Consider the following 24866-nt stretch of genomic DNA (forward strand, 5'->3'; position numbering starts at 1 on the left):
AGCTTTCTTGTCAGGACTGGTTTCCCCATTTCTTTCCTCCTCTCCCACTGTTTAAGTATCTATTTTGCAAGTAGCCTTGGTCTGAAACCCCGTGGTCTCCCTGCCTACCTTTTTTTTTTCTTTCTTTCTTTTTAATTTTTTTTTAATTTAAAAAGAAAACTACAAAATATAAATCCAGTTGTATTTTTCACTTAAGATGATTAGACTTTACTGTGGCAAGTACATAAGAATATTGAGTTTTAAGAGAAAAAGGCATACCCCAGGTAAGATATGGTCATCGTTTTGTCCATTTTGATACCCATTTCCTTTATATGCTTCATAGCCAAACTATAGTGATAATAATGATGGTCTCTCTAGACAGAAGATTGGAGGTGGTTAATTACCAATCCCATGTATCACCACTTATCAGGGTGATTAACTGGTCTGTCCTCCACGCAAAATACCACAGTGGACAGTAACTGCTAAGGTTCTTTTCACACTGTGGAAAAACTGCCAGGGAAGTCATGCATTGCCTTTCAGGGAATCTATTAATTACAAACCATACTTTGTTGTGGTTCTTAGTTTGAGCATGCATATTTCCTTATATAATTCTAACCTAGAGTTTTATTGAAATACCAATTGGGCACATACTTATGTTGAATCAGCAGGTAGACTTCATTAGTAAGTACAGAGAGGGCCACTTGTGAATTTTGGAATTCATTTCCCTGCTTTGGTCCCTGGGCCCTCACCCAAATGTGCTCCTCAGTTATGCTGTCATATCAGAGTTAAAGGCCATAGAAAGGAATTGGATTATGTTTTGCTGTACTGAGCCACACATTACTTAAAGGTAAAGCAAGATGTCTTACAATGGCACTCACAGAGACAAGATCAAAGTGTGTAATGCCTTAAGCTTGAACAGCAAAGAAACAATTGTGATAAATACCAGACTGTGAAGTCCTTGAGACATGATTATCCTTTGCTTTCTGGCACACAAGAGGCAGACAAATTCATATTTACTGACTAAATGAGTAAATATTGTCATCAAGACCAGTAATGATGTAAGTATCCACACCATAGAGGTCTGGCAGAGAATGCAGTCTAGATTTGATGTCAGACTAGTGTGTAGCAAAGGTACTCTTTGTTTTCTGATTTTTACATAGTGGGCATGTATTTGCGTCAATACAAAATAAGTAGAACTGAGGCCAATGAGTTTTGTTAAGGACAGATTCATGATAGCTGCTGATTCAGCCGGAGTAACCTTAGATTGCCTTTTAACACTTGAAGGCAGTGTACTTGGTTGAGAAGATGATACTGTCTTAGGTTATAATTCAATACAAGACCATCCTCTTATTATTGGGATGGGATAAAAAATAAACATCAAGTTATTTTCTGTATCCTCTTTAGAATGGCTGAAACGAGAAAACCATTGTATTACTCAGTGTTTCCTAATACAAAGATCAATGTGATAAATTCTTTGAATTCAGTGATAGGACATGAAAGTTATCTGAATGATGAACTGATAGATGTTTCCTTTCTTCAGGAAAAACAAAACAAAACAAAACAAAAAACACAAAAAAACCCTGCAAAAGTATCATATGATTCTTTTGGGTTTCTATGATTCATCTTCTTTCTTTACCACATTGTTTCTGATACCTCCTGACCAGTATTTGAAATGTCATCAATAAATGCCAGTGATAAGCCATTTCAAAACTAATGACTTTTCCTAAATCTAACTCGTGCTTTTAAAATGCAAATAAGTTCTGTGTGTCTGTACATATATGTGTGCCCATAAGCATCCTTCAAAATATGTAAACTGAGGACTTTGCAAAAAGAGATCATTTAATTCTAAATGGATTCTTTGCTTATATTGATGGCAAAAATGGCTCCATTAAAGTAACATATTTACTGGTATAAATAAAATATAAAATTTAAAGTGGGCTAAAGAGATAGAATATTTGTCTCTTTTAAGAAATGTGATCTTTCAGAAAGCTTGAAGGACTAGTAGTCATATGCATGAGGCTGTTACCTGAATCATTTATGGAGTGTCTTAAACTTTTCCTAATTTTATCTTGATATTGTACTACTTATACGAAAACATTGGAAAATGCTGCTTCCTAGATGCTGTGAGATGTGCTAAGCTCCTTAGCAATAAGGAATCTTCTTGGCTCTCTCTACCACCCAACCTACACAGAGTGATGTTTTATTTCCCAAATGGCCAACTTATGTTAAATTGATCCTTACCCAAGCAGTCAAAGACAGGAAACAGTTTTTATAAACAGCATCCTGGATGACATAATATTCTATGTAATATTAATTTTAGGTCTCCTTTTCTCATTAGCCAACCTAGCATAGCTAAAAGTTATGATGTTTAACTTTATGGGCAAGTCTGTTTTTACAGTCACTTGAGATCAGACTTCACAAACAGCAAGGGGAGTAAAAAGAGGGAGAGTTAGGGTGGTCTGCTTGCAGCTGTGTTAGAACAAGTTTCCTGAAGTACCTTCTGAAGGAAGGGTGTGAACAGAGATGTGTCATTGAGACCATCACTCCTCTAGTACTGTCTATCATAGTACTGTCTATGTACTATCTAGTACTATGTACTATCTGGTACTGTCTATGATAGTACTGTCACAGTACTATCTAGTACTGTCATCAGAAGGGTGAAAGAGAAAGAAACAATAGGACTTACTGCTGAAGATCTGAGAAAAAGACCAAGGTGTATCTTGAAAACTGGGACTCATAAAGGGTGGCTTTATGAGCAGGGAAATGGGATTCAAGAACATGGTGGCCATTGCATATGATTTTCCAAGACTGGTTGGATTTTCTCTCTCTTACTTATTGATTGGTTTGTTCACTCATTTATTCATTTTTTTTTCTTTTGTTGATTGACTACTAAAGTGAACATAAAATTTCTCTTGAGGTGTTGAGACTTGTTAAAGAAGGCCTGAGTGAATGGAAGGGCTTCCTGTGTTCATTGCTTAGAAGACTTAATATTGTTAAGATGGTATGCTCCCCTAGTTGTTGTACAGACTAAAAGCAATCCCTATCAGAATCCCAGCTTTCTTCTTTGACAAGAAAATTCCAAAATTTATATGAAAATTGAAGGGATCAAGAAGAGCCACAACAATCTTGAGGGGAAAAAAGAAACAGTAGAAGACTCACACTTCCCAATTACAAAACTTAGGAATCAAGCAATGTAGTACTAGCCTAAGGATACATGGAGCTCAACAGGATGGAATTGAGAGTCTAGAAATTAACCTTTACATTTATGACCAACTGATTTTCAACAAGGATGCCAAGACATTCAATGGGGAACAAATAGTTTTTCAACATATGATATTAGATTAACTGAATATCCACATGCAAAAAATTATAGTTGGACTTCTGTCCCAGATCATACACAAAAATTAACTTACATTGGATCAAAGTCATAAATATAAGAGCTAAAGTTATAAGATTATTTGAGAAAACATAGGAGTGATCTTCATGACCTTGAATTAGTAACACCAAAAGCACAAGGCACGGAAGAAAAACCAGATACATTGGACTTCTTCAGAAGTAAACACTTGGGGGCACATGGTGGCTCAGTTCCTTAAGTTCCTGACTCTTGTTTTCAGCTCAGGTCATGATCTCAGGATTCTGGATCAAGCCCTGTGTCCTCTCCACACATGAGATTCCTCTGCATGAGATTCTGTCTCCTGCTGCCCCTCCCACTTACGCTCTCTCACTCTCTCCCCCTTTCTCTCTTCTCTAAAATAAATAAATAAATAAATAAATAAATAAATAAATAAATAAATCCTTACCAAAAAAGTGAACACTTGTGTACCTGAGGTGACACCCATCAAGAAGGTAAAAAAACAGCCCATGGATTGGGAAAATACATTTGCAAATCATATTTCTGATATGCCCTGTATCAAGATTCTTACAATCAAGAAAAAGATAATCCAATTAAAAAATGAACAGAGGATCTACGTAGATATTTCTCTAAAGATACAGTAGATATTTCTCTAAAGATACAGAAGATATCTCTTACAGATAAAGATAAAGCTAGCACACCTAAGAAAAGATACTTGATGGTCATTATTCATTTGGGAAATGATCAGATGAAGCCGCAATGAGATACCACTTGATAACACACTAAGATGGTTGTAATCAAAAACATCGATAGTAACACATTTTGGCAAGGATATAGCAAAGTTGGAGCTACCGTATATTGCTGGTTGATTGTAAGAGCGTAGCCACTTTAGAAAATGTCTAGCAGTTCCTTGAAATATTAGACATAGAGTTATCAGAAGACCAAGAAGGTCTATTTCTTTTATATCCAAGATACTTCAACACAAAAACCTGTACATGAATGTACATGGCAGCATTATTCATAGTAGCCTGAAAGTGGAAAAAACTTAAGTATCCACCAGTTGATGAATGGATAAATAAGAAGTAGCATATCATTGAAATTGAGTATTATTGAGCCATAAAATGGAATGGAACACTTATACATGCTAAAACATGGATGGTCCTTGAAAGTGTTACACTATAGGAAGGAAGTCAGACACAAAAGACCTCCTATCCTATGATTCCATTTATATGAATAGGCAAATCTATAGAAACAGAGATGGGTTACCAGTGGCTGGGTGGAGGGGAGAATAGGGAGTGACTACTGATACATACAGGAGTTATTTTGAGAATGATTAAAATATCATGGAATTAGGTAATGATATTGATTTCACAGTCCTTGAATATGTTAAGAACCACTGATTTTACATTTTTAAAGTGGGTTTTATGGTATGTGAGTTATATCTCAATTCAAAATATTTTTTTTTAAAAAAAGCTCTGTGTTGAACAGTATGCCTGGAATACACATACAAAATTGTGCAGGGCTCCTGCTTTAAATAAGCTCACCATCTATTGGGAGAACACAGATCGACAATTATAGCAGAGTATTCATCCTGAGGATGAAGCACTTTCAGGATATTGTTTCAAGAAGAAGAGGTAGTAGAACTTTGCCTGGATATCATGGACACTGTTTGTTCCTCCTATTTTTACTCAGATAGAGTAAACTTGCAGATAGGAATCTCTGCAAGTGGGGTCACATTTCTGTGCAGCTCCAGAGAGCAGAACAAGGATCACTATTTAGAAGCTGAGAAAAGCAATCAGCAATGCAACATAAGGACAATGCCTTTCTAATTTGGGCAAGGGGGGGGGGTAGTGGAAGTGAGGCCACCTTAGAAGATGGCAAGTTCACTTTCCTTGGGAACATTTGAAATGATCCTTTGGCATTTATGAAGTGCATTTTTTAAAATTCTCTAAACCTCAGTTATGAATCTGAGTCAATAACATCTCTCAGAGTTGACATGAGGACCACATGAAGTAATGGGTGCATCTCTAACGTGTGAATACACTCTATTGCACGTAACACTGTGATCACTGTCGCTCTCACCACCATCATCATTATCAAATGAATTTTGGCAAGAATTCTGGGAAAGGAATTCAGGCAACAGATGGGAAAAATTGATTTGAATGATGCTAGTATTTCATGGTACTCTCATTCTTGGTTACAGGGCTTGGAGTTTTCTGTTCCCTGATATAAAATTTGGAAAGAAATACAAAAGACCTTGATTCTATTCCAGGTCCTTAAATTGACTATTTCTGTTTCTACGACAAACTACTCAGCCTCAATAATGGCTTTGTGCAGTTTGCCATGATAGCTAGTACAGATGTGTGATTTATTAGGATTATTGCTGAGAAGAATCTGCAGTGACCCTGGAAGATGGTCTTTGTGAGTATCAATAGAACTCTGGTTGATACTGGGAAGAGTTATACGTGAGACGCTCTGAGGGTCAAGCAGAAGGAGGATATTTCCTCAACCTTGCAAAAAAATACGTTATTTTTTAAAAGCAAAAATGTGAAACAACTTAGTTACACCTCTGGAAACAATATTTAAGGTGTCATCAGAAGTCCAGAATTTTCGTGATTGGCCAGGGTGTCTAGCAGATAGTTACTACCTCTCTCTGGGTCTGTTTCAGTATCTGTAAATTGGACTTGAGATGATTTCTTATGGTGATTCTCGCTTTGAGTTGGCATGGCTTTTGCCCTATATAACAGAAAAAAACTGTATTGATTTTCCTCCCTGTCTTTTTATTATTTCACTATAGAAGTTTTTTTTTTTTTTTTTAAGATTGGGTTAAAGTTGATGTACAACCCGAGGGAAGTTTCTACAAACTGAAAGACCAAGTTCATGTTTTTTGTTAGAGAATTTGAACCCAAATTCATGGTGTTGAAGATGATTTGGAACCTACCTCGTAGAGTTTATGAGTATTTGAAAAGCAGTATATTGCTGTCACTGAACCTTTGTCCAGTCCTTTCAGTTGTTTCCATGGCTTTTAATGCACAGACTTGAAAGCCAAAGCTAGAGCAATAACCAGTCTTGTCCTTTCGTCTGACATATGCATGAATCATCAACATCTGTTTCTGTGCATTACACCATAATCCCTCTTGTAATTGAGCAAGGTTCACTTTAAAAACAAAAATCATGACTTATGAACGTGTCACAATTTAATAAGCCTACCATTGGACTCTTGGTATAATTTATTCTCATTATATCTCTCAACTGCACAGAGAGTAAAGCATGTAGAACTATGGCCGAGTTACTGTTCTTCAGAATGCCCCGGAGGGCTTGTTAAGCACAGATTGCTGGACTCCACCCCCTCAGTTTTTCCAGTGGGTCTCAAGAATTTTTATTTCCAACAAGGGCCCAAATGGTGTTGCCTTTGGGATCACACTTTGAGAACCTTCAAAGCTACTTGTCAGTGGAATGTTTTGTAAGCAGCACCTTCTTCCTCTTTTCTTTCTTCTCTACAGCTGTCTACCCTTAAGGCTCTGTTCTTGTCAACAATGGACACTGGTCTAATGTCTTCATTTTCTGGAGGAGGAAACCCTAACTTAGTGTCTTTCTCTGGTTAATAGTAAATTGACAGACCCTGGCAGATTTTTGTTGTTTCATTGAGAATGATTTACAACTGCAATTCTTGGACTCAGCATTTAGATTAGAAAACTAGAATTCCAGTTCCAGCTCTGCCATGCTAGGAAGCATGGGTTCAATTGTTTTATCTCTGAACTTCATGTTCCTCATCCATGATAGGAATACATTCTCTGTTTACTATACAGGGTTTTGTGAGTAATGAATGGCACACTGTGCATTGAAGGGCTTTGTAATTATGAAGGGCTATATAAATATTTCTCACCCTCGTCCCCATTATCAGATGCCATATCAGGTTAAACATAATGTATCTTATGATAGACACATCGTTCCTTGATCATCTAGGGTAAATACTGTTCTAATTTTTTCAGGAGGAAGTAGTATAGTATAAGCTTGTCACCTTTTGCATCCTTTCATTTCCTTCCTGCGTTGATTTTTCTCCTAATATGCCTTTAAAATAAGCGGTTAGACCTTGTCATTTAACTGTTTGTTTCCAAATACATATGTACATGTGAGATGCAATCACGTACATAGTCACATTATGAGTTTTTCTCCAGGTACCCTGGTATCCTGGTAAGATACCTACAAGTCACATTCATTGAGAATGAAATAAGGGAGTTGCTATTTTGATTAAAATTAATCTTCTTTTGGCATTTGCACTGGAAGTAAGACCAAGTTGTGCCAAGAGAAATGGATTCTTCTCCTAGTTCTGCAATTAACAGGTTGTGTAAAATAAGTCAGTTCCTCTCTGTAAGCCTCAGGTCCCCATTTGTAAATGAGGCTAGTTCTTACTCATTCTTTCCACTCTCAGTGTCTATGATGTTGGAGTTATAAGGCAGTTTTTAAATGATGTCCCTCATTTTCCTGAGAAATTCTGGTAGAGTATGCCTGTTGACCTGAGTCTGTTCTAGTAAGATATTTCCCTTTTTTAGACCCAAGGCCTAACTGACATTTGCTTTCATCTTGATGCAGAAAAGCTCCCCCATACCTTTCCTTCAGGTTATAGCTAGTCTCTAGGGAGACATCTCTGGGTTTCTGAGGGATGTGTTTGTGTTGGTACGGTTGGAAATAGAAGAGGACTGTGTTCTTTTTTGGTTCCCTGGGATGGGTTTGTTAGGGCTGGGGAGGTGGTGGCAGCAGCAGCTTTCATGTTTTTAGTGAGCTTTTCCCTTCAGTAATATTCAGAGGATCTCCCTTATTAACACATAGTAAAAAGTACTGGTTCTCTGTTGCTGTGCAATGGATTGTTTAAAAACCTAGCAGCTAACAAAACCCATTCTTGCATATTTTCTCTGTAGGTCAGGAATCCGGGCACAGCTTAGCTGAACTATCAGTTCTCTTTCAAGTCTGCAATCAGGCTATTGTCCCAGAGTCTCCAGTCTCATCTGAGGGCTCGACTGGGGAATGATCTGCTTCTGAGCTAAGGGAGTTGTTGCCAGAGTTCAGTTTTACCTGGGTTGTTGGACTGAGGGCCTTAATTTTTAGCTGACTCTTGGCTAGACACTGCCCTCACCTCCTCATCTTGTGGACTTCCTCAATATGACAGCTCATTATATCAAAGCATGGAAGCTGGGAGGGTAATAGGTAGAGTCTGCTCATGAGATGTAAGTCTGAATCACCGGTACCTAATTGTGGAAGTGACATCCCATCCCCTTTACTGTATTCTTTTTGTTAGAAGTAGTGATTAGGATCAGACCACATATAAAATGAGGGGATTATGCAAAGCTGTGAATAGCAGAAGTGGGGATCATTGATGGCCATTTTAGAAACCTGCCTAACACAGGCCAGGGTAGCACTTCTGGAATCTGGTGGATGTGTGAAGTTAAGGAATAGAAGGGGCAGGTGAAGTATCAAGAGAAGAAAACAATCTGGGAGAAATAAGAGGTTACAAAAGGCTACAGATGTAGGACGAATTTCACACTCTGAGAGCATTAAAGCCAGACTGGGCTTTAGCGGTCTTTTGATCTAACTCCCTCATTTTCTCAAGGAGTCCAAAATTGATAGGGAACCTTGATGAAGCCACAGTGATTGCATTTGAGCCAAGAATTAGACCAAAGTCCTCAAACTCCTTTCTTCAGATTGCCAGCTTGATGTAATGGAAATAATTCCAGACTGGGAGTAAAGAGATTTGTCTTTGTAACTTTTGATTTGCTTCTGAGTTGCTGTGTGACATTGAACAAGTTAATTCCTTGAGATGTGATTACTCAGTCTAACATGACACTGTCATTTGTCATGTATATTTATTTATGTCTCATGAACACATTAGCTCTCATTGGTGAAAGTTCTTTATAAACTTTAGCAGCCTTTAGAAGAAAGCATGTTTTTGTTGAAATTAATGATGCATAGTTTGAGGCAAAGCAAGCACCTCCTATTGCCACAAAAGATGAGTATCCGTTCATAAAGATACAGATAACTTTTATCGGTTTCTAAATCAGTGTAAATAATCTATTTGTACATGAGGAACTACTGAAAAACATAGTACTATTTATTTTCCTCATACGTCTCCAACTCTGGTCGTGTTCCATGAGGATGACTTATCTCTGCTCTCGGAAACCAGCTCAGGTGGATTAACTCAGGGGTGGATAATTCACTTTCAGGTTAGATGAATAATGGCCAACAGATTGCCACAGAGAGCTTGGCTGGAGCCATGGCTGTGGAGCCATGGTTTCTCTCCATGTACATCTCTCCACCGGTCAGTGGGGCTTCCTTATAAAATGATAGCTGAGTTACAACAGCAGAGTTCCTGCCAAAAGATGGTAGAAATCATGCATTTTTATGACCTAGCTTTAGAAGTCACATAGAGTGCCATTTCCACTGTATAGCGTTGGTTGAGGTAGTCACAGAGGCTTACCTAAGTTCAAGGATGGGGAACATAGACCCCATCTTTTGATGGGTTTGGGGCAAGGTTCTAGAAGAAAATGTGAGCAAGAGATACTGTTGGGGCCATCTTTGGAAAATACAATCTGCCATTGTATTACATTGTATTCTTACATGCTGTGGTTGATCATAATCATATGAGAATGATTACTGTGATATGGGTTTTTATTAGTAAGTACTTACTAAGTGCCAGACATGTTGTAAGATCTGTAATTCTCTTAAGAGTTCACCTAATTCATGGCCCTAAATTCATATCTCTCAATAGTTACCCTGAATGTTAATGGGCTAAATGCCCCTGTCAAAAGACACAGGGTATCAGAATGGATAAAAAAACAAAACCCATCTCTATGTTGCCTCCAAGAAACTCATTTTAAGCCCGAAGACACCTCCAGATTTAAAGTGAGGGGGTGGAAAAGAATTTACCATGCTAATGGACATCAGAAGAAAGCAGGAGTGGTAATCGTTATATCAGATCAATTAGATTTTAAGCCAAAGACTATAATAAGAGATGAGGAAGGACACTATATCATACTCAAAGGGTCTGTCCAACAAGAAGATTTAACAATTTTAAATATCTATGCCCCCAACGTGGGAGCAGCCAACTATATAAACCAATTAATAACAAAATCAAAGAAACACATCAACAACAATACAATAATAGTAGGGGACTTTAACACTCCCCTCACTGAAATGGACAGATCATCCAAGCAAAAGATCAGCAAGGAAATAAAGGCCTTAAACGACACACTGGACCAGATGGACATCACAGATATATTCAGAACATTTCATCCCAAAGCAACAGAATACACATTCTTCTCTAGTGCACATGGAACATTCTCCAGAATAGATCACATCCTCGGTCCTAAATCAGGACTCAACCGGTATCAAAAGATTGGGATCATTCCCTGCATATTTTCAGACCACAATGCTCTAAAGCTAGAACTCAACCACAAAAGGAAGTTTGAAAAGAACCAAAATACATGGAGACTAAACAGCATCCTTCTAAAGAATGAATGGGTCAACCGGGAAATTAAAGAAGAATTGAAAAAAATCATGGAAACAAATGATAATGAAAATACAACGGTTCAAAATCTGTGGGACACAACAAAGGCAGTCCTGAGAGGAAAATATATAGCAGTACAAGCCTTTCTCAAGAAACAAGAAAGGTCTCAGGTACACAATCTAACCCTACACCTAAAGGAGCTGGAAAAAGAACAAGAAAGAAACCCTAAGCCTAGCAGGAGAAGAGAAATCATAAAGATCAGAGCAGAAATCAATGAAATAGAAACCAAAAAAACAATAGAACAAATCAACGAAAGTAGGAGCTGGTTCTTTGAAAGAATTAATAAAATTGATAAACCCCTGGCCCGACTTATCAAAAAGAAAAGAGAAAGGACCCAAATAAATAAAATCATGAATGAAAGAGGAGAGATCACAACTAACACCAAAGAAATACAAACTATTACAAGAACATACTATGAGCAACTCTACGGCAATAAATTTGACAATCTGGAAGAAATGGATGCATTCCTAGAAACATATAAACTACCACAACTGAACCAGGAAGAAATAGAAAGCCTGAACAGACCCATAACCAGTAAGGAGATTGAAACAGTCATTAAAAACCTCCAAACAAACAAAAGCCCAGGGCCAGACGGCTTCCCGGGGGAATTCTACCAAACATTTAAAGAAGAACTAATTCCTATTCTCCTGAAACTGTTCCAAAAAATAGAAATGGAAGGAAAACTTCCAAACTCATTTTATGAGGCCAGCATCACCTTGATCCCAAAACCAGGCAAGGATCCTACCAAAAAAGAGAGCTATAGACCAATATCCTTGATGAACACAGATGCGAAAATACCCAACAAAATACTAGCCAATAGGATTCAACAGTACATTAAAAAGATTATTCACCACGACCAAGTGGGATTTATTCCAGGGCTGCAAGGTTGGTTCAACATCCGCAAATCAGTCAATGTGATACAACACATCAATAAAAGTAAGAACAAGAACCATATGATACTCTCAATAGATGCTGAAAAAGCATTTGACAAAGTACAGCATCCCTTCCTGATCAAAACTCTTCAAAGTGTAGGGATAGAGGGCACATACCTCAATATCATCAAAGCCATCTATGAAAAAACCACCGCAAATATCATTCTCAATGGAGAAAAACTGAAAGCTTTTCCACTAAGGTCAGGAACACGGCAGGGATGTCCATTATCACCACTGCTATTCAACATAGTACTAGAGGTCCTAGCCTCAGCAATCAGACAACAAAAGGAAATTAAAGGCATCCAAATCAGCAAAGAAGAAGTCAAATTATCACTCTTCGCAGATGATATGATACTATATGTGGAAAACCCAAAAGACTCCACTCCAAAACTGCTAGAACTTATACAGGAATTCAGTAAAGTGTCAGGATATAAAATCAATGCACAGAAATCAGTTGCATTTCTCTACACCAACAGCAAGATAGAAGAAAGGGAAATTAAGGAGTCAATCCCATTTACAATTGCACCCAAAACCATAAGATACCTAGGAATAAACCTAACCAAAGAGACACAGAATCTATACTCAGAAAACTATAAAGTACTCATGAAAGAAATTGAGGAAGACACAAAGAAATGGAAAAATGTTCCATGCTCCTGGATTGGAAGAATAAATATTTTGAAAATGTCTATGTTACCTAAAGCAATCTACACATTTAATGCAATTCCTATCAAAGTACCATCCATCTTTTTCAAAGAAATGGAACAAATAATGCTAAAATTTATATGGAACCAGAAAAGACCTCGAATAGCTAAAGGGATATTGAAAAAGAAAGCCAACGTTGGTGGCATCACAATCCCGGACTTCAAGCTCTATTACAAAGCTGTCATCATCAAGACAGCATGGTACTGGCACAAAAACAGACCCATAGATCAATGGAACAGAATAGAGAGCCCAGAAATAGACTCTCAACTCTACGGTCAACTAATCTTCGACAAAGCAGGAAAGAATGTCCATTGGAAAAAAGACAGCCTCTTCAATAAATGGTGCTGGGAAAATTGTACAGCCACATGCAGAAAAATGAAATTGGACCATTTCCTTACACCACACACAAAAATAGACTCAAAATGGATGAAGGACCTCAATGTGCGAAAGGAATCCATCAAAATCCTTGAGGAGAACACAGGCAGCAACCTCTTCGACCTCAGCTGCAGCAACATCTTCCTAGGAACAACGCAAAAGGCAAGGGAAGCAAGGGCAAAAATGAACTATTGGGATTTCATCAAGATCAAAAGCTTTTGCACAGCAAAGGAAACAGTTAACAAAATCAAAAGACAACTGACAGAATGGGAGAAGATATTTGCAAACGACATATCAGATAAAGGACTAGTGTCCAGAATCTATAAAGAAGTTATCAAACTCAACACTCAAAGAACAAATAATCCAATCAAGAAATGGGCAGAGGACATGAACAGACATTTCTGCAAAGAAGACATCCAGATGGCCAACAGACACATGAAAAAGTGCTCCATATCACTCGGCATCAGGGAAATACAAATCAAAACCACAATGCGATATCACCTCACACCAGTCAGAATGGCTAAAATCAACAAGTCAGGAAATGACAGATGCTGGTGAGGATGCGGAGAAAGGGGAACCCTCCTACACTGTTGGTGGGAATGCAAGCTGGTGCAACCACTCTGGAAAACAGCATGGAGGTTCCTCAAAATGTTGAAAATAGAAGTGCCCTATGACCCAGCAATTGCACTCTTGGGTATTTACCCTAAAGATACAAACGTAGTGATCCAAAGGGGCACGTGTACTCGAATGTTTATAGCAGCAATGTCCACAATAGCCAAACTATGGAAAGAACCTAGATGTCCATCAACAGATGAATGGATCAAGAAGATGTGGTATATATACACAATGGAATACTATGCAGCCATCAAAAGAAATGAAATCTTGCCATTTGCAACAACATGGATGGAACTAGAGCGTATCATGCTTAGCGAAATAAGTCAAGCGGAGAAAGACAACTATCATATGATCTCCCTGATATGAGGAAGTGGTGATACAACATGGGGGCTTAAGTGGGTACGAGAAGAATCAATGAAACAAGATGGGATTGGGAGGGAGACAAACCATAAGTGACTCTTAATCTCACAAAACAAACTGAGGGTTGCTGGGAGGAGGGGGTTTGGGAGAAGGGGGTGGTATTATGGACATTGGGGAGGGTATGTGTTTTGGTGAGTGCTGTGAAGTGTGTAAACCTGGTGATTCACAGACCTGTACCCCTGGGGATAAAAATATATGTTTATAAAAAATAAAAAATTAAAAAAAAAAAAAGAGTTCACCTAATTCACACAGCAACTCTGTGATTTAGTCATTATTCCCATTTTCACAGATGAGAAGACCAAAGGACATAGATGTTAAGTCAGTTGCCTAAGGTCAAAACAGTTCTTCAGTAGCAGAGTTCAAATTTAAATCCCATTGACCTAATTCTGAAGTCCCTACATCTAATCCCTCTGCCATATTGCCTCTGTGTTTTGATCTGTATCTAAATCTCCAATCATGTGCATGCCATTCTCTTACACACTCCTTCTGCATCCGCATCTGTGTCTGTTTTAGCGGTAATGAGTGGAGAGAGAAGCAGGCTGATGGAGGAATCATTTGCAGTAGTAGTACCTATGGGAGGGGTGGGGCTGAGCCTGTCCTTAGGTACTCCAGGGGCTAGTGCTAGGAGGCCCCAAGAAAAGAAACAACTTAACATGCTACTAGTTCCATACAGATTTACAGGGGCCATGGTTGTGCCTTTAATTTAAAAAGACTTATTGGACTCTAAGGAAACCCAGGGAGAACAGCTAAGTGAGAAGATTTAAAAAAAAAAAAAAAAAGGAGAAAAGAAAAGAAAATGGGAACAGGGGCTAATATTTGAAAAGTAAAGGAGCTGAGAAGCATCTCTCCTTGTCCCCCAGAAGTTCAACTCTGCTATCTTACTAGACGGTGACAAGCTATCTAATACTCAAATCCTACTGATTTCTGTGTTGGGATTTTTTTTTTTTTAATCAAAGTCCAACCCACAAATTGAGAAAGTCACAATTAGGTTTTATGCTAGTGTGTATCTGTTTTGACACTTTCTTTATTCACTGAATATTGTACTTTCATTCATCTAGCAATGGTTAAGTTCCTCTTGAATGTAGGTTAAAATCAAGGGAGAACAGTTTTTATCATTGCCCACTCTACAAGGAACTTCTAATACAGGAAACAGTTGAGCAAAAAGATGACAGGGTATATAATAAATACAGTGTTGAGTGAATGAACATGCCTGATTGAATGCATGGAGGAAAGTGCTCCAAACCCTCTCTGGATAGGTCAGAGGAGGCTTGACAGAAGTGGCATTTAAGTCAATATATTAAGGAGCTAGAAATAGTTCAGCCTGTTCGGAGATCAGGGTATGTAGGGCAAGTGTCATGAGCTAACCCTGGGAAAGAAGGCAGGTAGATAGGTTTGTGCAAATACACTTCCCACTTCTGTCTTCCTGTCTGCCTTACATATGCAGTGATGACTCAGTCCTGGGAATCTCACGCAACAAACAACATACGTCCACGATGTGACATTTCTCTGTGATCCCTCAGAGATCTCTGGGATCTTTGTCCTCAATGCAAATATCTCAGTGCCAGCAACTCATCTGAAAACTGTGAGGACTGGAGCCTACAAAGTCTGGTGTCCCATCAGGGTAAAATCAAACCAGTTGTAACTCAGTATAAGGCCTTTGGGGTCAGCCTTCTTTCCTCTGGCATCCCTTCTTTGGAAGCTGCGAGGTCCATGCAGCGCTATCACGTGGTAACACTCGTGACTCAGAAGTGCTGTACTGCAGACACAGCACATTGGCGTTGTCTCCTGTTTTACTCAGCACATGTGAGTTTGTTGTTACCTCACTGGATATCTGGCAAAATGGAGGGCCTGAAAAATGATGACTTACTTTTACCAAAAAACACAAACAAAAAACCATCCTAGAGAATCTAGTGGTTAAATTTGTTTCTTCGGTCTCCAGTTCACATCATGTTTCTTAGCATGTCCGTGGTTCTCCATAGCTGGGAACTCTGTTCATGAAATCTGAACTGGAAACTTGATCTGTCAGAGGGCTGGTGTGGAGCCATTTTTTTTTTTTTTAAAGATTTTATTTATTTATTTAACAGACAGAGATCACAAGTAGGCAGAGAGGCAGGCAGAGAGAGAGAGGGGGAGAAGGAGGCTCTCTGCTGAGCAGAGAGCCCGATGTGGGGTTCGGTCCCAGAACCCTGGGATCATGACCCGAGCCAAAGGCAGAGGCTTTAACCCACTGAGCCACCCAGGTGCCCCAATGTGGAGCCATTCTTGACTGAAGTAGGCACTTGGGGGCCTGAAGCCTTGCTGAGCCCCACTCTGCTCACTCTGGAGGCCATACTGAGGCATTTCTGTCTCTACTGTGAAAACCAGTCCCATTCTACTGTGCAAATTCTTCATTCATTCATCCTCCGAACTTTCAGGAAAGACCTAATAACTATTTTTTTGGCTAGGCTGTGATTAATGTTGGAAGGGTACAGCTGTCCATGTGGGGTCGGCCTCGTCATTCCTCACTGATCCAACCATGAGTTTCCATGGATCAAAGCCAAGCCCCAAAGACAAAAAAGTAGACAATGATCAGAAGAGGGGTGTCTGGGTGGCTCAGTGGGTAAAGCCTCTGCCTTTGGCTCAGGTCATGGTCTCGGGGTCCTGGGATCGAGCCCTGCGTCGGGCTCTTTGCTCAGCAGGGAGCCTGCTTCCATCCCCCTCTTTCTGCCTACTTGTGATCTCTGTCAAATAAATAAATAAAATCTTAAAAAAAAAAATAGATGAAGAAGAAGAAGAAGAACCAGAAGAGGATGAAGGCAACGTGGTACCGTGGACAGAATGTGGAAATTCTCATCTTAATTCTGTTCCTAACATGTTGTGTGATTTTTACCAGGCAACCTGCTTCCCTTCTATTGTGCCACCGTTTCAACTCACAATACTAAGAATTTGAAGCCTGGAGCCCTCAGGTTCTAATAGGAAATATCCCATGAGGTAATCATTCCCTGAAGAAGACATATAGCTTATTCCCTTCCTCAGACCCCAAAAGGAGGATTGACCCTACTGTTTCACACTCCTTTTCTTGCCCTGCTGTGGTAGGTGTTTTGGAAATGTCCTGTTTCATGGATAGAGGAAGCTTGACCTCTGGTTCAGTGAGTTCAATGAGTTCGTTATTACCATGCAGGAATTTAAGTACTTTCTCACTTTTTATCCATAAGGTGGTTCATGTGTTTAAACATTTCAGTAGGCTCTCTGACTTATTTTCCTGCCTTTAATACAGGGATAATAAATGAGGAAATCCTTGGAGTGAAGAAGAGGGAGGGGAAAGACAGAATAGGAGGAGGGCTGTATGTATATGAATTGTCAGCTGCTGTGTTTCTTGTCCTGGAAGAATCGGGCTAGTTTTGATTCAGATCTAAAAGGTAGAAAGAGGAGGATGGTAGCAACCAGGAGGGCATAGATGCTATCAGTAGCAGAGCTTTTTGTAAAATGCTGCATGTTTCAACTTGTCCTTGTCCCACTCTTCAACATGGGATGGGCCCTTGGAGGTCTTCTGTATCGAGTCCCTCTGTTTCACAGAGGAGGGCCTTGGGGCCCGGCTGGGGGAGTGACTTGCGCACTTATGTTGCTACTAGGCATCCCTCTCATAAGTGCACCCCATTAGGAAACAATGGTGCAGGGGTCAGGGGACCCTACAGTGCACCAGTACTAGTTTGCCCTCTGTCATGGGTTCACTTAAATCATCACGAATTTGCTTGACACTAGGGATTAGAGACCAAGAGAAGAGACCAAGCCTCCCACAAGAATGGCAAGAGAAGAAACCCATGGGCGTGATACTTTGATAACAGTAGGGACCACTGTCATTCCTGGAATATACATGATTGATGTGTTTAGAGGCCGTAAATTTATGACATAAATTTATGAAAATTATAATGAGATGCCCCAACACAAGGCAATGTCCATGTCAGCCAGTTAGATCAATGGACATCTTAAGAGAAGTCTATATTTCATTGTTTTATTTTGTTGTACTCACTTCTGATTACATTGGAGGGGTGGAACATATTAAGGTATGATTACAGCACCAGAATATATTATCTCCCCCTATATATTAAAGCCCCATATTATTAATTTAAATCCAAGAAAGGTATAAATTGATGGAACCTCACTGTGTTGCTTCTACTTTTTCAAAACTTTTTTTTTTTTTTTGGCCATTGATTCCATCTAAAGGGATAAGAGGATGTTGACTTGCCTGATAGCTCAGAAACCTGCAAATTGTGATTATATAAAAATATAATTTTTTATGCTTTCTTTACTTTTGGTAGCTCCAAGCCTGACCGTCGGAACATTCTGCTTTATAGTAATGCTCTGGCTTTGCCACAGAAAACTGTAGCACTGTGCTTTATCTCATTATCTCCAGACTGTAGCATCCGAGATGTAGAAAAGCCTGATAAACCCAATAAGTACAGATTCGGCTTACCCCAGGCTCAGTAGCACAGAGGCCTCCACTCCCACCCATTTACTGGGGAATAGGCTTTTATTTATTTACTTTATTTTTTTTTCCATAAGAATTAAGCCTATGCTCTTATGACTGCCTTGTGCCCTTTCTTGAAGTGGGTAAATAACAAACATGCATGGGCTCATACATCTATTCTTGTTCCTTGTTTTGCAATTTCTGGGAAGAAAAGGCTTTCAAATGCAAGAAGAAATTCTGAAATTTAATCTGAAGATATGTCATTGTTGTGGTATGAGATCTCTCATTGCCCTTCTGCTCGTCAGGATATGTGCTTTTAGAAATATTTTCTGTCGAGGCCTTTATTTTTATTTGTAATCTAGCTTCTCGCTATCTCCCTAACCCTGTCTTCTCAGTTTTGGCCTTCTCCTTTCCTCATTTCCTCTGGCCCCTTGTACACACATAAGCAGACACACACCGGCTTATACAGCAATGTGGGTAGTAGAGACTTACGCACTTACGTACATGTATGCAGAGTTACCCATAAATACAGATGCCATGCACATCCCCATTTCCTTACACATGTACACACATGTGCACACCTACATCTATAACGTATGCACACACACCTGCCTGTGCTTTCTGAGCCCGACTTAGAGGTGTGATCTTTTGTGTCTCCGGATATAATAGTCCTAGTTAGTATTACAAGTTCTAATTATCAGGATTTGTGCTCAACGTTTTGCATGTGTTGTTTTATTTAATGTTTACACTTAGGAGGTGGTACTAGTTATATCCCCGTTGAAGAGATGAGGAGACTGAGGCTTGTTGTGTGGTGGATAAGTTTCCTAAATAAGTTTCCTAAAGTCATACATCTCATAACTAAGTCGTAAGTGCAGCTGTGGCTATCTGGTTCCAATACCCACACTTCTATTTGCCCTCCAGTGGTACTCTGAAATAGGACCCAGAAAATATTTGGTCCCCTGAAAGAATCTTCAAAATTAAACCAATTAATTGCACATTGCAATGGATATCATGTGATTTCTCTAGACAAGGAGGGGAGATATTCTGATGGAAATAATCCAGACTAGAAATCAGAGCCCAGAGGTCCTTATCACTTTCTGTCACTTCCTGGTGACTCGGGGAGGTCCTTAAATGGGGGGAAAAATGTCCATTTACAGCTGCATAGAAGTGCAACTAAGTTCTGTTGAGTGTATGCCAAAAGAAGGCTGTTCAAAAACATGCAAAATGATCTGCATTTGAGATATGGTGACTCTTGTCCTTTACCTCTGACTCCCTTCTTGCCACATTCACCTGGTTGTTGGCCAGGGAGGGAAGCCATGTCAGAGCACATCTCTGGCCTCTTATTTATTCTGGCAAACACTTGGACTGGCTTCACTATTACCTCATTGCAGACATGGCTCTTAGTTGATATGCTTTCCCACTCGCTAGAAGCACCAGTATCTTAGGCCTTCCCCGTGGCATCTTCCCCACAGCACTGCCACTCGTGTGTTGTCCATCCTGGAAGTGAGAAAACGGAGATATGCGACTGAGTTACTGTTGCAGAGGTGATATTTTACAAGACAGGGACTTTAGAAAATAGGACGTGCAATTACCAGTCAAGTTCTTTTTCCCTTCATCTGTCATTCCTGCCTTGAAGTTGTGGATGCATAGAGGTTCGCGATTGGTATGCATTCAGATATCCGTGCTAGGTGGCAATGCCCACTTTTGTGAAAAGTATCTGTCACTGTATTTATACCTTCAGTTGGTACAGTGGTCAGGAGGCTTTCCTGAACTGTGGGCAGGTCTCAGATTATGTAGTATTCTGATGAGGCACTTTAATGGTCAGAGAAGTGAATGCATGTGTGAATGTGACCAAGATATTTCAAAGGCAATCTTTATTGTATCGGGATCTTAAAAGAGCCCTCCTGCTCCTGTTCACCAGTCTCCATAACTTCTCAAATTGAACAAGACTCCTGTGTTAGAGTGATTTGTCCAACATTTAAAAAGTGTAGTACAACATAGAGCAGAATAAGAAATCAAATAAAGCGGCAGCCAGCAAAGTGACATTTTTTTTGAAAAATCAGGCCAACAAAACAAACCTTTGGGTATTCACCATGGTGGGCATATCCTAAGCACTCATTTATTTTTGGCAGTTGAAATCTCTGAAAAGCACAGATTAGCGGGTCCCTTGCACGTACAGGCTTCAGGTTACTGGCAAGTGGGCTGGCAAGGCTGTTGGTTACGAGTGGTAGGACACATGGATCATGGTGAGAAGAGTCACCTAAACAAATATTCCGTATTTCCAGGAAAGAGGCAACGGGAGCTGTGCTGACGAATTCCTGAAGTTGTGTATTAAATGAGATATCAGTGAAAATTCTTTTTTACATTTCCAAACATTAGTTGGTATCCGTGTATCTTTTGGCAATATGTCTCTTTATGAGCCTCGGGGAGCTTGTTGGATCTGGAGAAAGCAACTGGGTCATAGGATGTTTTCAGTAAGAACTGCATAAATCTCTCCATAGAGAAGTCGTGTCCAAACTATGAACTCTTGTAGAGAGTTCATTTTCTATTATTAAATTTAATAATAAACCTACTTGCTTATAAAATGTCTAGTCTTTCCAAATACTTTAAAATATTTTGGATCCTCATCAACTAATACGAGTATATGGAACAGATCCTATGTTGGTTACCAGGCTATAAAAAATACACCTTCCATTTAGGGACGCCCTTTCAGTAAAGAAACCATCACATTTGTGCTGCTAGAGACTATAGAAGAGTATCGGTAGGAGGATGATGGAGACTAGATGCCTTGTGTGTGTTGGAGGTAGGAGGGGTGGTGGCGGCTGTTGAACTTACTTTCTGGAATATTCTCCACTAAAAATGTCCCACCTGGCCCTAGCCTTTATTTACTGGTCAGCTATGGGCATTCAGTAACATCTGGGGTGGGGTGGGGGAATGCTGCTTCAGGAGCAGAGAAAGCTTTGTCCTGGGAGTAGCGTAGGAGCAGGGAGGAGTGGTCAAAGTTCAGATTAGAAAGATGTGATACCATCTTGGAGGTCTTTGCACATCAGGGGGAGGAGCTTGTGTTAATACTTTGAATATTAACTGGTTAACTGAAAGAAAGGTATACGGTGTCCATGAGGCCTTTCACTCTCGCAGTTTCAGTGTGTCTGTCTTTCAAATGAGGGTTGTGACTCTGATCTCCAATGTTCCATAGATCCTTGAATCATTTTATCAATACTGATAACAGCAGTGGTTTTTCTAGTGGATGGACAGTACTGTATGCTGGTTGCTAGGCATCAGTCGGTGAGTGAGCACATGTCTGTGAACTAGGGCTGGTGAAATAGTCATGTGTTTCTTATCTCAATATGATCTGGAAAACTCTTGAGAAGTAATAGAGGATGCCATAAAAACAATCATCTGCTCATGAAACTCATGAGCAAAGGCCAGAAGCTGGGAGTGAGCTTGGCCGATGTATTAGTTTTTTATTGTTCCACATGGTGATTAAAGCAACACATTTCTTTATTATCTTGAAGTTCTATAGTTTAGAAGTCCAGGACATGTCTCCTCACCTGATATAAAGGTGTTAGGAGAACTGCATTAATATCTGGAGGTGTTAGAGGACACTTTACTTGGCTTTTCCAGCTTCCAGAAGTCACCCACGTTCTCTGGCTCATGGCCTATTCTCCTCCAAAGGAAATTCCCCAGCCCTTGCAAAGCCAGCACTGTTGCATCTCTCTGACCACAGCTGAGAAAGGTTCTCTGCTTTCAAGAAGTCATGTGATCAGACAACACCCACCTAGATAATCCCAGATAATCTCTGCATTTCAAGATCTTTAGCCTTAATCCCATCTACAAGGTCCCAGTTGCTAAAGTAAAGGGTCATATTCCCAGGTTCTGGGAGTTAAGACTGTGGACACCCATGGGTGAACCATGATCCTGCCTTCTACAGTCTGTTTATGGGAATGTAAGTAATTACACATTGTTTGCACATTGACAGTGAGGCTATCTCTTCAGTGAGAAGAGATAAAGTGGACAGACCATGAAGTGTGTTTTATGCTTTATGTAAAGAGTTCTGAAGTTACTCTGATGGCAGTAGGGAGCTATTCAGTTCTTCTTAGCACAGGGATATTTCATTTGTAATGAACTATTGAAGTGAGCAGCTCATGGTATGCAAAAACCCTTTGCATATATTTCTATGGGAAAATTAAATCTAAATTTTTTGACAGCATACTGGGTTACAATGCAGATCTGCCATTCTCATCCCTTTTACCATGTTCTTTTCTACATGATCTCCTTACTTGGTTTTTCTGGAGCCTGTGGGAATGCTGTTCATGGTCTATGACTTGTTGGGTAAAAACCTCAGGAAGGTTTTCATTGGGCACAGGTGTTTCAGATTTTGGATTCTGGAACTTGGTCACAGCACAAGGAGTTTAGGAGGACAAAGGGATGTTTGTCCCTTGGAAGACCAGCACAGTAAATTTGTGCTTTCTGGAGCTGACAGAGCGTGAGTGTGGAGGGGAATAGCCTCTTCATATAGTCAGTGCAGGTGTAACACTGTTTTCTCTGGGAGCAGATCTAGGATGTCTAATGAAAAAAATCGGCACTGATTCCTTGTACCTTCAGTGTGTGAGTGGGCAGTTGACTTGTGTGCTTGTTTAAGAATGATTCGTAACACACAGGAGGAGCTAGTGAATAGAGGAAGCCCGGTAAATGGAAAGATTCTCCTGATGAAGCTGGGAAATTGAGATTTTTTTGTTCATTCAGTTCCAACTACACTGTTGTGTTGCAGAGGGAAACAGCTGAACGGGACATTGGCTTGTACCACCACCAATGTGGAGTCAACCTCCAAGGAGAGGGTTGTCAGAGCAATGTTCGATGCCCGAGCTTCTACCAAATGAATCACCTAGGTAAAGATAGAATCGAGGTGCTCACATTGTTTCTGATCACAGAAATGTGAGTGCAGAATAGCAAACTTTGATCTTCACGGGACTGCAGGCTGTCTCTGCTACTTGGGAGAAAGCACATTTCACACACATGTGAGACTGCATATCAGGATGAGAAATGAGTCCATATGAAGGAAAACTGCAAGTTGTTTTCTCAACGTGAATGTCGTGTGTGTATGTGTGCGTGTTTAAGTTTAATGTGTGTATGCGTGTGCATGGATTTCATGTGTATGCATGTATGCATGGGTGTTTCTGGAAGAATTAGCATCCTGAGTTGTTGTTACTTCTTTGTTGTAGTTGATAATTTCTACACCCACTGTGGTGCTTGGGGAGGATAACCTTCTATCTCCCACTTTAGATGTCAGGGATGTGGCATAATTTTACAGAAAAGGCACACAACTTGAAATGTGACTTCTTTCCTCACTTGTAAGGAGAGTTGACAGCAGTGATTCTCCTCTGTGTAAACTCAGAAAACGTGCTTTGTGAATGAGTGGTAGTTGAATTCATACCAATACACATTAGCACTTGGGGTGAATCACTCTTTCTCTGGATGATGAGGAACATCTGTAGGGTTGAGGCTGCTTGTCCGAGGTCATGCAGTAGGTCAGCAGCCTGCAGGATTGGGGCCAGCATCACCTGACTCCCAGTTACACCATAGGCCAGCCCAGCTGCCTCCCACGTTTGACTGTCTGTGCCTCACAGTCCAGATCAATGGTGATGTATAATAGTTTACTCTGATTCTAAATCCACAAGCCACTTTTAGAAGTGCTTACACTGATGCAGTCCATTTCATGCTATTCTTATGGATTCTTCAAGCTGAATCTGACTTCTAGAACCACCAGCAAGAGTGACCAGAGAAAGCATGTATTCAATACAACAGTCCTCCCCCACCCCTTATCCATGGTTATGGTTCCTAAAATTTCACTTACCTGTGGTCAGCCTGGGTCCAGAAGCTTATGATCTTCCTTCTGGCCTATTGTTAGGTCACTAGTGTCCCAGCATTCCGTCACAATGCCTGTGCCACTCAACTCACTTCAGTCATCACGTAGACATTTTATCCTCACACATCACAAGAAGAAGGGTGAGTACAGCCCGATAAGGTATTTTGGGGGATAAAGAGAGACACCACCTTCCCATAACTTTTGGTACAGTATATTGTTATCACTGTTCTCCTTTACTATTTGTTATTATTGCCAGTCTCTTACTGTGCCTCATTTATAAATTAAACTTTTTCATAGGTATGTGTGAATAGAAAAAACAATATGGCGTATAGACTGTTCAGTATTATCTGTGGTTTGAGGCATCTACTGGGGGTCTTAGAATGTATCCCCCATGAATAAGGGGGCAATATTATTATATTATTAATATGACATATTTTTTGAACCCCTCTTGAATGGCAGGCTCTCTTATAAAAGGTGAAGCTGCTGCTTTGAATAAGAGAAAATGTATTTCCTTAAACAGTTTATATTCCTCTGGGGAGAGGAATAAGAAGCAGATAAACAAGTAAATCTTAAATCTGATGGAGTGAAGTGCTGTAGAGAAAAAGTGAGATAAACGG

General features: G+C 39.8%; 1 protein-coding gene across 32 annotated transcripts in view; it reads left to right on the plus strand.

Annotated features, from left to right (window-relative positions):
- Window positions 1–24866, plus strand: part of LPP (LIM domain containing preferred translocation partner in lipoma) — a gene marked incomplete at its 3' end in the record, with an annotated part of 643639 nt that overhangs the window by 322890 nt on the left and 295883 nt on the right. The window contains exon 1 of one of the 32 annotated variants that reach the window (XM_082694121.1): window positions 24321–24389. The exons of 29 other annotated variants lie outside the window; for them this stretch is intronic. Of the gene's footprint in view, window positions 1–24320; window positions 24390–24432; window positions 24454–24866 lie in introns of those variants that run through there. 2 more of the 32 variants (XM_082694122.1, XM_082694124.1) reach the window with 2 other exon arrangements.

The sequence above is a fragment of the Mustela nivalis genome (genome assembly GCF_964662115.1).
Source record: "Mustela nivalis genome assembly, chromosome: 1".
Taxonomy (NCBI): domain Eukaryota; kingdom Metazoa; phylum Chordata; class Mammalia; order Carnivora; family Mustelidae; genus Mustela; species Mustela nivalis.